The 13,192-nt window shown below is 46.2% G+C and overlaps 1 non-coding gene across 1 annotated transcript; it reads right to left on the bottom strand.

The window, feature by feature from the left end:
- Nucleotides 1-450: 450 nt before the first annotated feature.
- On the bottom strand, nt 451-522 carry trnae-uuc (transfer RNA glutamic acid (anticodon UUC)). Its single transcript has one exon. It is a non-coding gene; the product is annotated as a tRNA-Glu (tRNA).
- Between the last annotated feature and the right edge of the window lie 12,670 nt (nt 523-13,192).

Below are 13,192 nucleotides of genomic sequence, written 5' to 3' on the forward strand. Positions count from 1 at the left end.
GAGAAGAGGAGGGGGGAAAGTACACAGCCCTGGGGTGATCCGGTGCTGATGGTGACGGAGTCGGAGACAGTCTTCCCCAGCCGCACATACTGCCTCCGATCCGTCAGGAAGTGAGTGATCCACCTGCAGAGGGAGTCAGGCACACTAAGCTGGGACAGCTTGTCCTGTAGCAGAGCGGGGCGGATGGTGTTGAACGCAGAGCTGAAGTCCACGAACAGGATCCTCGCGTAGGTTCCCGGGGAGTCCAGATGCTGCAGGGTGGAGTGAAGGGCCAGGTTGACCGCGTCGTCCACAGATCTGTTGGCTCTGTAGGCGAACTGCAGTGGATCCAGGAGGGGGGTGGTGGATAATCTGAGAATGTGATGGTGGCACTTTCAGTTTTTCTTTCCAGGTCCGGATTTTAAACCAGAAATCTTCTGTCTAATAACCCAGTCATCCCCAAAATGGGGATTCCCATACCGGGAGTTGAACCCGGGCCACCTGGGTGAAAACCAGGAATCCTCACCGTTAGACCATATGGAAGCCGTGGAGGAGGCTAAACTCCATCTACTGGTGAAACACCAGATATAATATGGTTCCACATTCTATCCTAACTATCCTAATTCCTGTTCGTGATGGAGTGAAGAGCTTTTCCAAATCATGGTGAACATCACTCTTTCTGGACAACTCAGACCGTCTGACTCTATTGAAGCCACAGATCCTCACACTGATCTCAATCAGCAGTCAGACTGAAGGCAGCCTGGAATAACGATGATGGAAAATCGCAGAAATTGCACAAAATAAATTCCCAGATACGGATATCTGACTGCAGAGGATGCAGAGAGCGATGACTCTCGAGGCCTAAATTGCTTTCTTGCATAATAATCAGTCGGAAATCACATTCAGGAAACGTGACACATTAAATGCGGGATTCTCTTTAGCCAAGACACACATGCAGAGAGGAGGACCGTTAGGGGGATTTTATGAGACAATTAAAATAAAAAATGACTTTGTGGGGCAAAAGCCAGATTTTCTTTCCTCTCCTTATTTTCAAGAGGTGAAATTTACATATGGATGTCATGTCTCATTAAGAGTTTGAGATGAAATTAAATCATTTTTTAACATGTTATTGGTTATATTCCAGCATTTGAGAAAGAGGACACTCTCATATTTTGATCGTGTCTGAGTATCAGGCCAATTCTTCCCCTACAGACCTCAGAAGGCAACACAGGTTTTCGCGTCTGGTTTGATGCAGGTTTGATGCAACGACTGCTGCTGCTTCGTTCCAAACGTATCTGCGGCTCTTATCAGATCCCTGAGAAATGAGCGCAGCGCCACATCCGCGGGGCTTTTGCACACCTGAAATACATTATGTTTTAGTGGTAGTTTAGCAGTTAATGCATTAGTGCATGGCAACTTAAACGATGTATCATCATCCACCTGTTATCACCGCCGTTTATAATGAGTCAGCAGGTTTAAAACGGGTAAAGATGGTAAAACTGCAGCTGCAGGTGAGAAATGCAGCAGGACTAAAACAGATAATCATCATCATCATTACATGAGGATCGGCCTCGCATCAATGGGAGTTGGAGAGTTTATGAAATTTCAAGTATTAAAAAGCAATTTTCATTTTAAGTTATTACTGGATGCCGATTTTGTGGGTGTGTATTTTACACCCACAGGACAGATAAACAGGTTTAAAAGGGTTTGACACCCCCTTGGCTTAGCATCAGCACCGATGAGCCCCAGTCAGGCAAAGTTTTGGTGGTAAACATGTTTCTCCAACGCCTGCTACATGGTGCCTCATCAACTGTCAGTGCTACATTTGCTCTCTGCAAATTTGCTTCTGTTCCTGTCAGGCCCCAGCGGAAAATGGCGGCCAACGAGGAGGATTCATTGCCCTTTTAGAAATTCTGACACCTACTCAGCCATACAGGGGAGGCTGGCTGTGGCCTGTTGAGCAAAGCAACTTCATCGCCATTATAATGTGTGCCGTTCAATTCAGAGCTGAGTATGTTTGTTCGCTGCCATATTTCTGTCAGTCCCCCCCCCCCCCCCCCCCCCCCCCAGCCTCTTCATGTCAGCGAGGTTCACATCATTCTCGTTAAGCGTTTGTCTCCAGTCTAACTCACAGATGATTATTCATTTAGCCGCTTTCGACAGCTCCCGTCAGACACAAGGACTCCACTCATCCACCAGGGGACAAATCAACACTTTTTCCCCCCTCTTCCTCCTCCTTTCTTCTCTCCACTTTCAATCTCTCCTGAGCTATTACACTGAGTGTTATGTTTACTTTAACCTGCATCCTTGTTAATTATAAATCACCAAGTCCTCTTATGTTCTATTAATTGGTACCTCCTCTCTCGGTCTGTGCAACGGTGCCAGCAAATAAATTCAGGTACGGCTCTGTTAAGTGGCACTCTCACAACAGATCTTGACACACGCTGCAGAGACAATAAAACAGGGGAGTCGGAGGAGTGGTTGGAGGATGTGCGATGCTTATAGGCTGAATTATCTCCTATAGGGTTAAATTGGTCGTTTGACAGATATAAATCTTGGGCAGAAATACAAACAGAGTGATGCAAGAGCACAAAGAGAAAGAAATGGCGGGATAATGCGGCGGAGGGTGTACTCACGGACCTGAAATGACTGGGTACACGATCACACCAGAGAGCTCCATTAGTGGTAATTGGATGGATTTCATATTAATATATACTCTGTCATTTAGCCTTACACACAGGCTTAACCCCTGCATGGGATTTCATCCCCTGCCAAGTCTTCCAATCACACACTTCACACTGATCATAATAATTCCAACGCAGCATCCCAGACAAGTGGAAAGAAAGTGTAGCTTTTAAGAATTGGCTATATGTTTCAAAGGAAATTATTAACTATTGTGTGAGCGTGGTAATTGCTTCCATGAAAATGTGCTCTTCACCATCAATGCACAGGTGTTCAGTCACACTGCAGATCCTTGACATCAGCAAAAACTGAATGGAAATTTACATCTGCTGTATACCTGGGAATCCTCAGATGGGTGTGAAACTGCTTCCACTCTGCAAGAAGGTGCTTAAAAAGCCAAGGTAACGTTGGAATTTGGTTGCATCAGTTGTAATTTTCAGTTGTCTACTTGATTTTAAGAATTATGAATATTCTATTTCATAGAGGAAGTTTGGTGCTGAGGCCACTAACACGTGAGTAGTTATTTTATTCATAACCTAAACGGGCTAAAAAGGGTTACCGTATTTTTGCGACCATAAGGTGCACCGTATAGAAAGGTGCAGTCTCAGTTACGGGTGCTATTTCTGTATTTAACACATACATAAGGTTTTATATATATATACATATATATATATATGTATATATATATAAAAGGGATCCACATGCAGGTTTCAGATGTGTTTTGGTGTTTTATTTACTGTTTTGCACAAACCCCGGTGATAGGAAGGGTGACTGCTCTGAAGCTGTGACAGATTCAGCACATTTATGACATGATGCAGCTCCTGTTACGGATAAACTCAGGAGCTGCTGCGCTGCTGGTCACAAACACAAAATTGCAAATATTGCTGTGTTAGCTGCCATAGTGTCACACAGCACAACCGCAGCCCTCAAAATTTGGGGCAACTGTACCAGATGTACGGCCCGGCTGGCTTCAAACAGACCCTCGACCTCTTTCCCTCACCGCCCTCTTTCTGCACATCACAGAGAAATCTCTTTCAACTAGCGGCGGAGGTTCAGGACAAACGTGGAGCCATGCCGAGTCGGTGACATAATTATCACCGGCTTGGCTTTAATCACACTCTCCTCAAAATCCTCAGTGCACATTATCTGACACCAAACACAACAGCCCCCCTGCCTCAAACAGGCCAATTTAGGCCCCTAATGCCACTCTGGATACTCCCTGTCATGGACAATCACTGATAGACGCAGAGGAGGTGGTAGGAGTGAGAGCTGAGACGTAATTATACACCATATTTTGTCACACTTGGGTTTTTTCCTGCTCCCGCTATGCTCTTTTATTCCTTTACTTTGGACTTTTAATAAGTCTGAAAAAGTGTCAGTTTGACTCGAGTCTAACAAAGCCGTGGATGATTTATGTCAAGAGGTTGCATGAAGAAAAAGAAGCGAAACAAGATTTGAGAGACAGTTTCAAGGTAGCGAATCTTCAATTAACCTGAGCTACCTGTATAAGATATCATTTGAATGACTGCTGAATTAATAATATGCTTTTTGAAAATCTCTTGAAATGTCTCGAGATACGTCAAATATAATCAAAGGAAATTAAATTCTTGTGTCTTGGTTGGAATAATTTGAGATCCTTTCAAACCTAAATTGTAGCTCATCAGATCTGGATGGCTCCAACTCTGATTTCAAACACGAGCTGTGGATAATTGTCCTGTTTTTGCTCGTCACACACTTAGCATTCCTTTAATGGTATTTATCAGTGCTCATTAATTGACTGTGACAGTGTTTTCTTGCAACGTTCTCATGATTGAAGATGGAAAGTGTTCGGCTCTCAAAGAAAATGGGTTGGTCTGGTTACAACAAAGCCGCGAGGCGCGTTGATAGGAGTCTCGCTCCTCTCGTCTGCAATCTGAAATGGGTCAGGAAGGAAGGAGAAGTTGGTGCAAAAGGGAGAACTTCAAAGTGATGAGAGACATGGTGAAGAGTAACACTCGCTAATGTGTTCCGCCCATTCCAAACACATTCCTGGACCGTTTGATGCCACCTCTGACAGAGCACCAGCGTGTAAAAGAAGAAAGGAGGAGCCATCACAGGCTTTCGACAGGAAGCTGTCGTCTCTCTGTGGTCGAGCCAGGGTCGCGCTCTCGACCAACCTCAGGTGTTTCAGAGACGCTGGCGTCTGAAACCAGGCCTACACAGAGACACGGACCACCAATGAGAAAATGTGTGAAAGTCCTTCTTTGGCAAGATGAAAATGGAGGAATTAACTTTCGGCCTCAACACGTTAACTTCAAATCTTTCAAATGACCTTCAGTTTGTGTTTTGATGCAGATTGTTGTCATCCAAAAGCAGGGAATCACCTCTTCCTGACAATGTCTGAAGCGCCATATACCTTGAAATGCCTTGGATGTTACGTTCATCGTGTAAGCGCCCTTGTTTTGAATTGGACTGAATCATTTTGGGCTTGTTTGTGATGTAGCATGACTAATGAGATGGAGTGTCGTTGGCCATTTTAATGCTTTTATTACATCGCAAACAACAGCATTACTGCCACATAACCAAGCTTTCAGAGGGGGGGGGGGGGGTGTTTAATCTTATATCTGACTGGTGCTGTCAGCACATGCCAACTATAAAGAAGTTCCATACTGGGCCAGAAGTGTTTGTTCTGTCTGGTGAATGGTTTTTAGGAATTAGTTGGTCCAGGTTTTCAAATTTTAGGGAAATAAGAGTTGCCCTGTCACCTGTAATGCACCATAATCACATCTTAAAATAGAAAAATAGAAATTAACAGCAACAACAAGATGAAAGTGTTTTACACTCCTGTATGACGAGTGTTATTCAAGGTCGAGTTTGGTACGTTATTAAAGGAACCACACGAGCAGATTTATTCAAAATTATCCAAGCTGTGAGTAAAAGAAAAATTCCTGTTTCCAACAAAAAGTGTGATAAAGCAGGAAGTGAGCGAGTGAAGAAAAGGGCAGAGATCGTTTTGTTTCCACCCAAACTCCGCGGCAACAGTGACCGCTCTGCCAGGCTGTGCCACATCAGTTTGAGGAGGTCGAGTCAGTGCCTGGCAGGCTGTGTCTGGCCTGGTCTCACTCCAGGAGGAAGAGTCTGAGTCCCAGGGCCAGAACCTTCAGGTCCACAGCCTCCCTCCCCACCAGGGCGACCTGCATTTCCACACACATCACTCGCTTCTCACTGGGGGCAAGTCAGGGAGCCGCTGGGGCGTGGGGCTTCCACCTCCATAGCTGCACCCTTCAAACCCCTGGGAGGTGGAGGAGGCGACCCCGGCCGACTCCAGCTGTCAGCTGGCCCGGCAGAGGAGAGGAGAGCCAGGGACAGAGGACAGGAGGTGGAGAGGGGAGAAGTGAGACGAACCGGCGAGGAGAGGAGATTGATGACAAGAGGTTGTAGGTGGGCGCTATCCTGGGAGACAAATGTCCAGCAGCTTCATGGCGTGAAACCCTGCCAGTGGGTGGAAGCTGGATCTTCTGCTCTGCATGTGTGAGATCAGCAGAGACTGAACCACAAATATTACTCCAAATCCATCTACATCCATGTAAAAAATGCTCTTCAGCAGCAAACGTGCCCTCACGGTGTTAAATAAAGATGTCTTTGTGCCCTAAATGATGAGTTAAATGTTTGGCAGAAGCAGCCCAAAAGTAGCATGGATGATTTTCCCACAGACAGCACTGCGCGTCTGTGTGTGTGTGTGTGTGTGTGTGTGTGTGTGTGTGTGTGTGTGTGTGTGCGTGTGTGCGTGTGTGTGTGAATGCCGCTCCCAGTGCCCGGCGGTGGTGGCCCGTTATTGAGCCTTTGAGAGGCGAGGCAGCTGATAAATTCAAACTCTTTGTGTAATTGTCTTTCGCATCTGAATACAAATCCCCGCTGCTTACGATTCATCATATTTATTTTTTTATTTCCTCCGGCAACATCTTTTATTAGTTGTGCACTCAGCGGCGAGATTTAATTTCTGCAGGAGGGGACAACAGCGGCTTGATGATTATTATTGAGAATGTGATACTACAGAGGGTGAAATAAAATCTATAGTGCATTAAAGTGACAGATTAGGAGGGGCGGAGGGTTCATTTACAAGTGTTAAGACATCGACGGCTAATACCCCGCTACACCAAATAACAACCCACCCTGGTCTCTGTTCGGTACAGAGGACAACATGAGGCGGTGAGCAGAGTGTGTGTGACCACAGGATTTTGTGCTCTATTGTACATTCAACAGTAAGCCCCTAGTGGTCATAGAGGGACATTACTGGTATTTCACTGTAACGGAGCAGATAAGAGTGAGCGACAGAGAGGACTAAAGAATTGACCTGCTGATGAAGTATGGGTGGACAACAGGTATTTAAACATTAGGTTCAGTCATTAGAGCTTCATCACAACAGCTAACCAGCTGAAAGTGATCCTGACCAAAACCACCAGCACGGTTCGGCACAGTTAAAAAGTTAATTGCTGTGAATGTGAAGGATCAACAAAGGCAGAGACCATCACTAGCAAGAGCTCACTTTGATGAATTAAAGCCTCTGGTGTTTGAACCCTGTCAAACATGATGAGAGTGGATGTGCATCCTGACTGGAGAACAATGAAGACACAAGAAGAGGAAGATGAAATTAGTCCTAATGATATAATGACTCGTCTCCTTAGAACTGACATGTTAAGTCAGTTTGCGACCGGTCAAGTCTCGTCGATTTTCATCAGGGTCTGAAACTCGATGTGCACCCGGTGCTATTTAACCGACTCATCTTTCTCAGCGATGCCCCCATATATTTACGTCTCCCCTCTGATTCTGCCAAGCAGAGCTTAATCAGATCCAGAGAACGCTGCATCAGTATTCACGCCAGCTGCTGCGGAGATAAAGTGAGTTAAGACAGAGAAGAGAATGGAGGCAGACTAAGCTGTGAAAGGGCAGAGGCTCATGGTCGGGACACAGCTCAACGTGTGGCAACACTGCTCTGAGATGACGAGCCAAACCCATCACAACGTTTCCACTTTGGAGGAACCTTTGGACATACGGACTCCTAAAAGGCAGATCCTGACAAAGAACAAGCTAGCAGGCTAGTCAGTGAACTTTGACCTTCTGTTGGGCCAGAAGGTGCCATGGCATGTTCCTGTTGTACAGAGCTGCGGTAACAGCACCCATGGGAGGGGAACAGAGAGGATTGTGGGAGTCTCCTTGCCTTCTGTCCAAGAGCTTTTATCAGAGCCGCTGTCTCCAGAGATCCAGGGACTTCAGTAAAGACCTCTCGCATCCCCTGTGTCCTCTCCATGTGGGATGGATAGTTTTCAACTCCAGGAATGTTTAAATGGCAGTCGAGATTTTTAATTGTGATTGTCATTTTTTCTTGTAAGACTGCTGGTTGTCATGTTTCAGTTAAGTGTCGTCTTTGTGATGATTGTCCCTTACAGACACACAACAGCCAAGTCTTTACCTGAAATAACCTTCAAAGTGTCGACCAATACGTCCAAACTAACCCTTACAAATGCGGAAACATCCACCTAAAATGTAAAAATACTGATAAAACTATAAAAAATAACCAGTGAAACTTTCCGAATCATCTGAAAGTTCAAGCTCTAATTAGGCAGATTTTCACAAAATACTCAGTGATAAAATGACACTCTACACTTCTCATTTGTCAAAATCTGGAGACAAAGAATCCAAAGGGCTCAAAGAACCTGATTTTACATTAAGTTCCAACATGTATGGCTGCCAACAACTTGGCAGATGTGTCCTGTTCGGCAGGAGGACACAGTTGATCTGCAGAAGAGGACAAGAGCACCCCCCAACGCACCCCCCAACACACACACACACACACACACACACACACACACACACCCTGCATCAGAAGTGACTGACTCATTCATTAAGGAGTCCTGATTTCCTTCCTCTGGTCCTCTCTGTCTCTGGCTCCTGCCGTGCCTTCACTCACCTGGATCAAATCTGCAGATGAGCAGAAGAACCCACCGCCCCGTCTTCCAGATCCAGGTGTACAGTTGATGAGACGCACAGACGGATGGACGGGATGACATGAAACATTAAACACTGCACTTCCTTTTCTGTGTGCTGGAGGCTGCAAATATTGCTATGCCCCATCCTAATCCCCCCCCCTCCCGATCCCTCCAGTTGTCTCATGATTCATTGTCCCCCCACAGCGGAGCTGGAGTTGCTATTGTGAGTTGCTCTTATGTAGAAGCCACAGTGCATTAACAGCAGCGGCAGCCTCTCGGATCTGATCACACTAAATCAGACAAATGTGGACAAGAGGTGAGGGGGGATAGAGGGGGCGGGAAGGGAGGGACGGTCTGCAGGGACCTGGGAGGGATGAGCTGACTGCCAATGCCTAAGTGTGATGTGCTCGCTGTACTTTGTAGGGACCAAATAAAAGAGACACGCACCCATCTTCTGAGTCCTTTGTCTTCACAAGACGTCAACGCCAAGTTCACGCTCCGCTTTGTAGCGGCGTCCGTCTTGCATATTGTAGTCAACACCCCATCTCATTTACTTCCAGAGGGTAAATATATAAATAAAGAGAGCCAACATAATAAGAAATCAGTATGTGAGCCCCTCGCTGTCCCCGAAGACCCCAGGCTCTCAGATCTTCTTTGTCATTTTGGAAGCTGTGGAACCACTGGGCCTGAGGAGGTCACAGAGCTCAGGCCTCATCAGCAGGGCTAATTTGATTGTTCTGGAACAATGGCTAGTCTGGCTGAGCCAGCGCGCTGACATGGTGCATATTAATGGCCACCGCAGACCAGAACTACTTCAGAGGAAGGTGGTGAGGACCCGGCGTTGTGTTTCCTCAGTGGTCATCATAAATCCTGGCCAAAAAAATAGACTTCTGCTTTGTTCACTCATGACACCATTATCAGTTACGGGGCAGCATTAGCATTATCTGGCCTCCTGAAAAATGTATCTCAGAAATACTGTGAGGGAGGCAAAGTTGAATCTACCTGATGCTTAAACATTTTTCCTTTGAAATAAAAGGATGTGATCGACTATGTAAGAGTGAGGTCAGGCCATTGTTAATAGGAGTTGTGTTTTATTTGCTAAATGTTATGGCTGCTAAAAAGGCTGTGATTCACCTGAGTCGGGTGTCCATCATGTCCCTGAATGGGGCAGACTAATGATGAACACAGCCTAGTGTCGTCTGCAGACATGTTAGCATACTAATAGCCAGTGTAGCTTAACCCCCTTGGTCCTACAGAGTAGCATACTAATGTTGCTGAAGCTGAGTTCAGCCCTACTGCACCGGAGAGCATGCTAATTACCAGGGCCGCCCTTCCCCATGACCTTGGCAGGTCACTTAGCAGTGTGATCAGTCCCCAACTTCTAATAAAGACACTTTAACAGGGCGAGCCGCTGGAGCAGAGGGCTCTCTCCCTCTCTCTCTCTCCATTTCTGTCTCGCTCTCCCTCTCAGAAGACATCATCCAACATCAGTCAAAGATAAATAGATGACACTGTGAACATTCCGACATGACCGATTTCCTGCATCATGAGCCTTTAACCCACCGTACAAAGAATGCTTCAACAGAAATGGTTTCAACAGAAATCACGTCTCAACCTCTGGATCCAGCTGTGGGCCTGTGGTTTGGACCCACAAGAAATGTTCAAAGTTCTGGATCAAATGTGGAAGAGTCTTCATCACCGATGAGGATTCGCTATCTGGCAACCACACAATGTCCTTTAAAATCTGCCTCATTTGAATCATCCCACATGCCATCTTCAGACTACCCCCCTCATTCTGTGTCTTTCTGCCTTGATCTCTCTCCATTTCCATCCATCCCTCCTTGTCCCCCTCTCCCCCACCCATCTATCCAGCCTTCGCTCTCTGTGGTGGTGCTGGGTACACAGGTAGTGTAGCAGCAGGCGGTCTGATGGTGGATAATTACCTGGTGTTTGGATCTCCCCAGGAGTCTGGGCCCTCCAGGGGGTGTGTGAGGGGGTGTTAGAGGGGATGGTGACATGCCTGGCTGTATATATAATGTACTCGGCTAACACTCCATGCTGCAACACTTTGCTAGTGGAAATGTGGGCACATGCAGCATAAATGGGCTTTTGTTGCCCCCTGAGAAGGAAATCTAAGAAGATGCACTTTCCATCTGCCTTTTTACCCTCCTTTTTCATGCCGCTGAGTCTCATCCATGCCCTGCCTTCGCTCCCTCCTAAATCTTTTTGCATTTATCTACAAAAAATGTTCTTCACTTTTTCATGAGACAGTTTTACACCAGAGAACAAGATGTGGAGCCGGTTCAAGCTGGGATGAGTACTGTTTCTTTGCGTCCGGCTGAGTTTTGTGCACAACCAAGAGAAATGTGATCGAAACCTGTCAAACAAATGCAAAGATCTGCAGGCCTGGAGAACGACTCCCCACTTAGCTGCAGTCCTGGCCCTGCTTAAGTGGAGCAGGCCGACAGGATGCATCCGGATGCCCAATTGTCCGGGCTCTATTAGCATAGAAGAGGCATCAGTGGAGGATTAGGGAGCAGCCCCTCTCAATCCCCATCAAATTCAACTTCCCCTCAACCTCTGCAGCTCCATCCTTCGCCAGCTCTCTGAGCCCTGGTGAGCCTCTCCTGGCTGGTTCTGCGAGCTCGACCAACCCCCACGTGACTCTGGAGCCTCCGCCACTCTCCGATTTAGCCTCAGCTGCTGGAGATGTTGTCCCTAATTAACAAGGGATTAAGCCATCATCTCGGCTTGTAATACAGCCTGGATGGGAATTCCAATGTGGACGTTGGGAGAGGGGGGCGGAGGAGGAAGGGGAGGTGGTGGGTGAGGGGCCTGGAATGGCTAGAAAGAGAGAAGCTAGTGGCGTTTAGCAGCTCAGTAAATTATTCTTGACCTGCAGGAGTGAGGAGAGTCTATCGGCACGGCGAGCTGCCTGCCAATTACAACAGCCCAGGCCTGCCAAAAGTTTTATTGGGTGGAGGGCGGGGGGCAAGTTGGAAGGTGATTGGTGTGTGAATGTGTGTGTGTGTGTGTGTGTGTGTGTGTGTGTAGGAGAGAGAGAGAGAGAGAGAGAGTGTAGGGGTTCATTTTTAATGGCCTTTCAGCATATTACTTTCCATCAGGATTGGAAGTGTTTGCATTTGGAAGGATATTGACATAATTATGAGAATTTGTCGGAGGTGGAAAATGAAAATAGAACTATTTTTTCCTCCAGCTGCACAGAAGAAGTCATCACAGTCATGACATTGTTGACTTTTTTTTGGTTTGTCTGGTGACACATTCACTGTGTTTGACGATTAACCCCCTGTTACCTAAAGCCAAACGCCACCACATTTTCAAGCTTTGGAAGTTCGTTTAAATTCATATCATGGTGGTCAAATGACTCAGATGTGGCTACTGGAGGTTAGGAGAGCTTTCAGCAAATTAAAATGAATCCAGATGTAACAGCCATACCAGCTGTGATCGTCCTGATTTTTTCTGATATGTATCCTCAAAGGGGGCATCTGAGACCCTCCCTAAAGTTTCCATGAGACTAAAAGGTCGGCGGATTGCTAATCAATACAGATAAGAAATTTAAAGACACCTAATCTGAGGCTCTTACTTCAGCTGGTGTCCTCGATGCTGAGGCAGGTGGTGGTGGTGGGGGGGGGGGGGGTGTCCAGCTTTCAACAGTGGCTCTTGCTGATGTGAAATGATGCAACTTTGATTCAAGACAAAGCAACGCCTTCCAGAAATAATTAAATATGGAATCTGCATGGGATCAGCGTCCACTGTGAATACCGATACACAACCAGCAGTTCGGAGGCGAGTTGCACTGCGGTTTCATAAAGCAGACCGAATAATTGATAACACCGTTGGATAATGATCAAGTGTGTGTATAAGCGGGAGGGTGGTGTGACATAGGAGGGTGTATAGGAGGGTGCAGACAGATCAATACAGCATTATGAACCCACTCAAAGACGTTTAAACCCAATTCACTGGAAAAGTGACCACAATGATACTTGAAGGGTTTTGGTTGAAGGTGTTATATGGTGTTATTTGGATGTTATATGGGTGTTATATAGGTGTTATATGATCATTTAACCAATATTAATATATAATGTGTATGTGATGTGTTGTATATCACAGTACTGGTTTACAGTATAATGTGCGTGCATGCGTGCGTTCGTGCGTGCGTGCGTGCATGTGTGTGTGTGTGTGTGTGTGTGTGTGAACATGGTCAAATGTAGTCAGCATTATCAGAGATGTGTACAGACATGAGTTAAATGCAAAAATATCCAACCAGTCAGTGCAAATATAATATGCATTTACATTTCACACACACACAGAGAGGGAGAGAGAGCTCTGTTAGATGTTATAGACCTCAAAAACATCGCGTCAGGCCACCCTGTCTGCATTCTTCTCTCTTTTGATTCTTCTCCTCTACATCCCTTCTTTTTCTGGTTGCACCCACTTCTCTCTTGTTCTTCCTGCTCTGGCTTCCTCCCGACGCACACATAGGAGGATACAAACATCATTTTTTCCCTTTCCACTCCTGCACAAGTCCCACCACATAGCCATTT

The sequence above is a fragment of the Takifugu rubripes genome, chromosome 4 (genome assembly GCF_901000725.2).
Source record: "Takifugu rubripes chromosome 4, fTakRub1.2, whole genome shotgun sequence".
Lineage (NCBI taxonomy): Eukaryota > Metazoa > Chordata > Actinopteri > Tetraodontiformes > Tetraodontidae > Takifugu > Takifugu rubripes.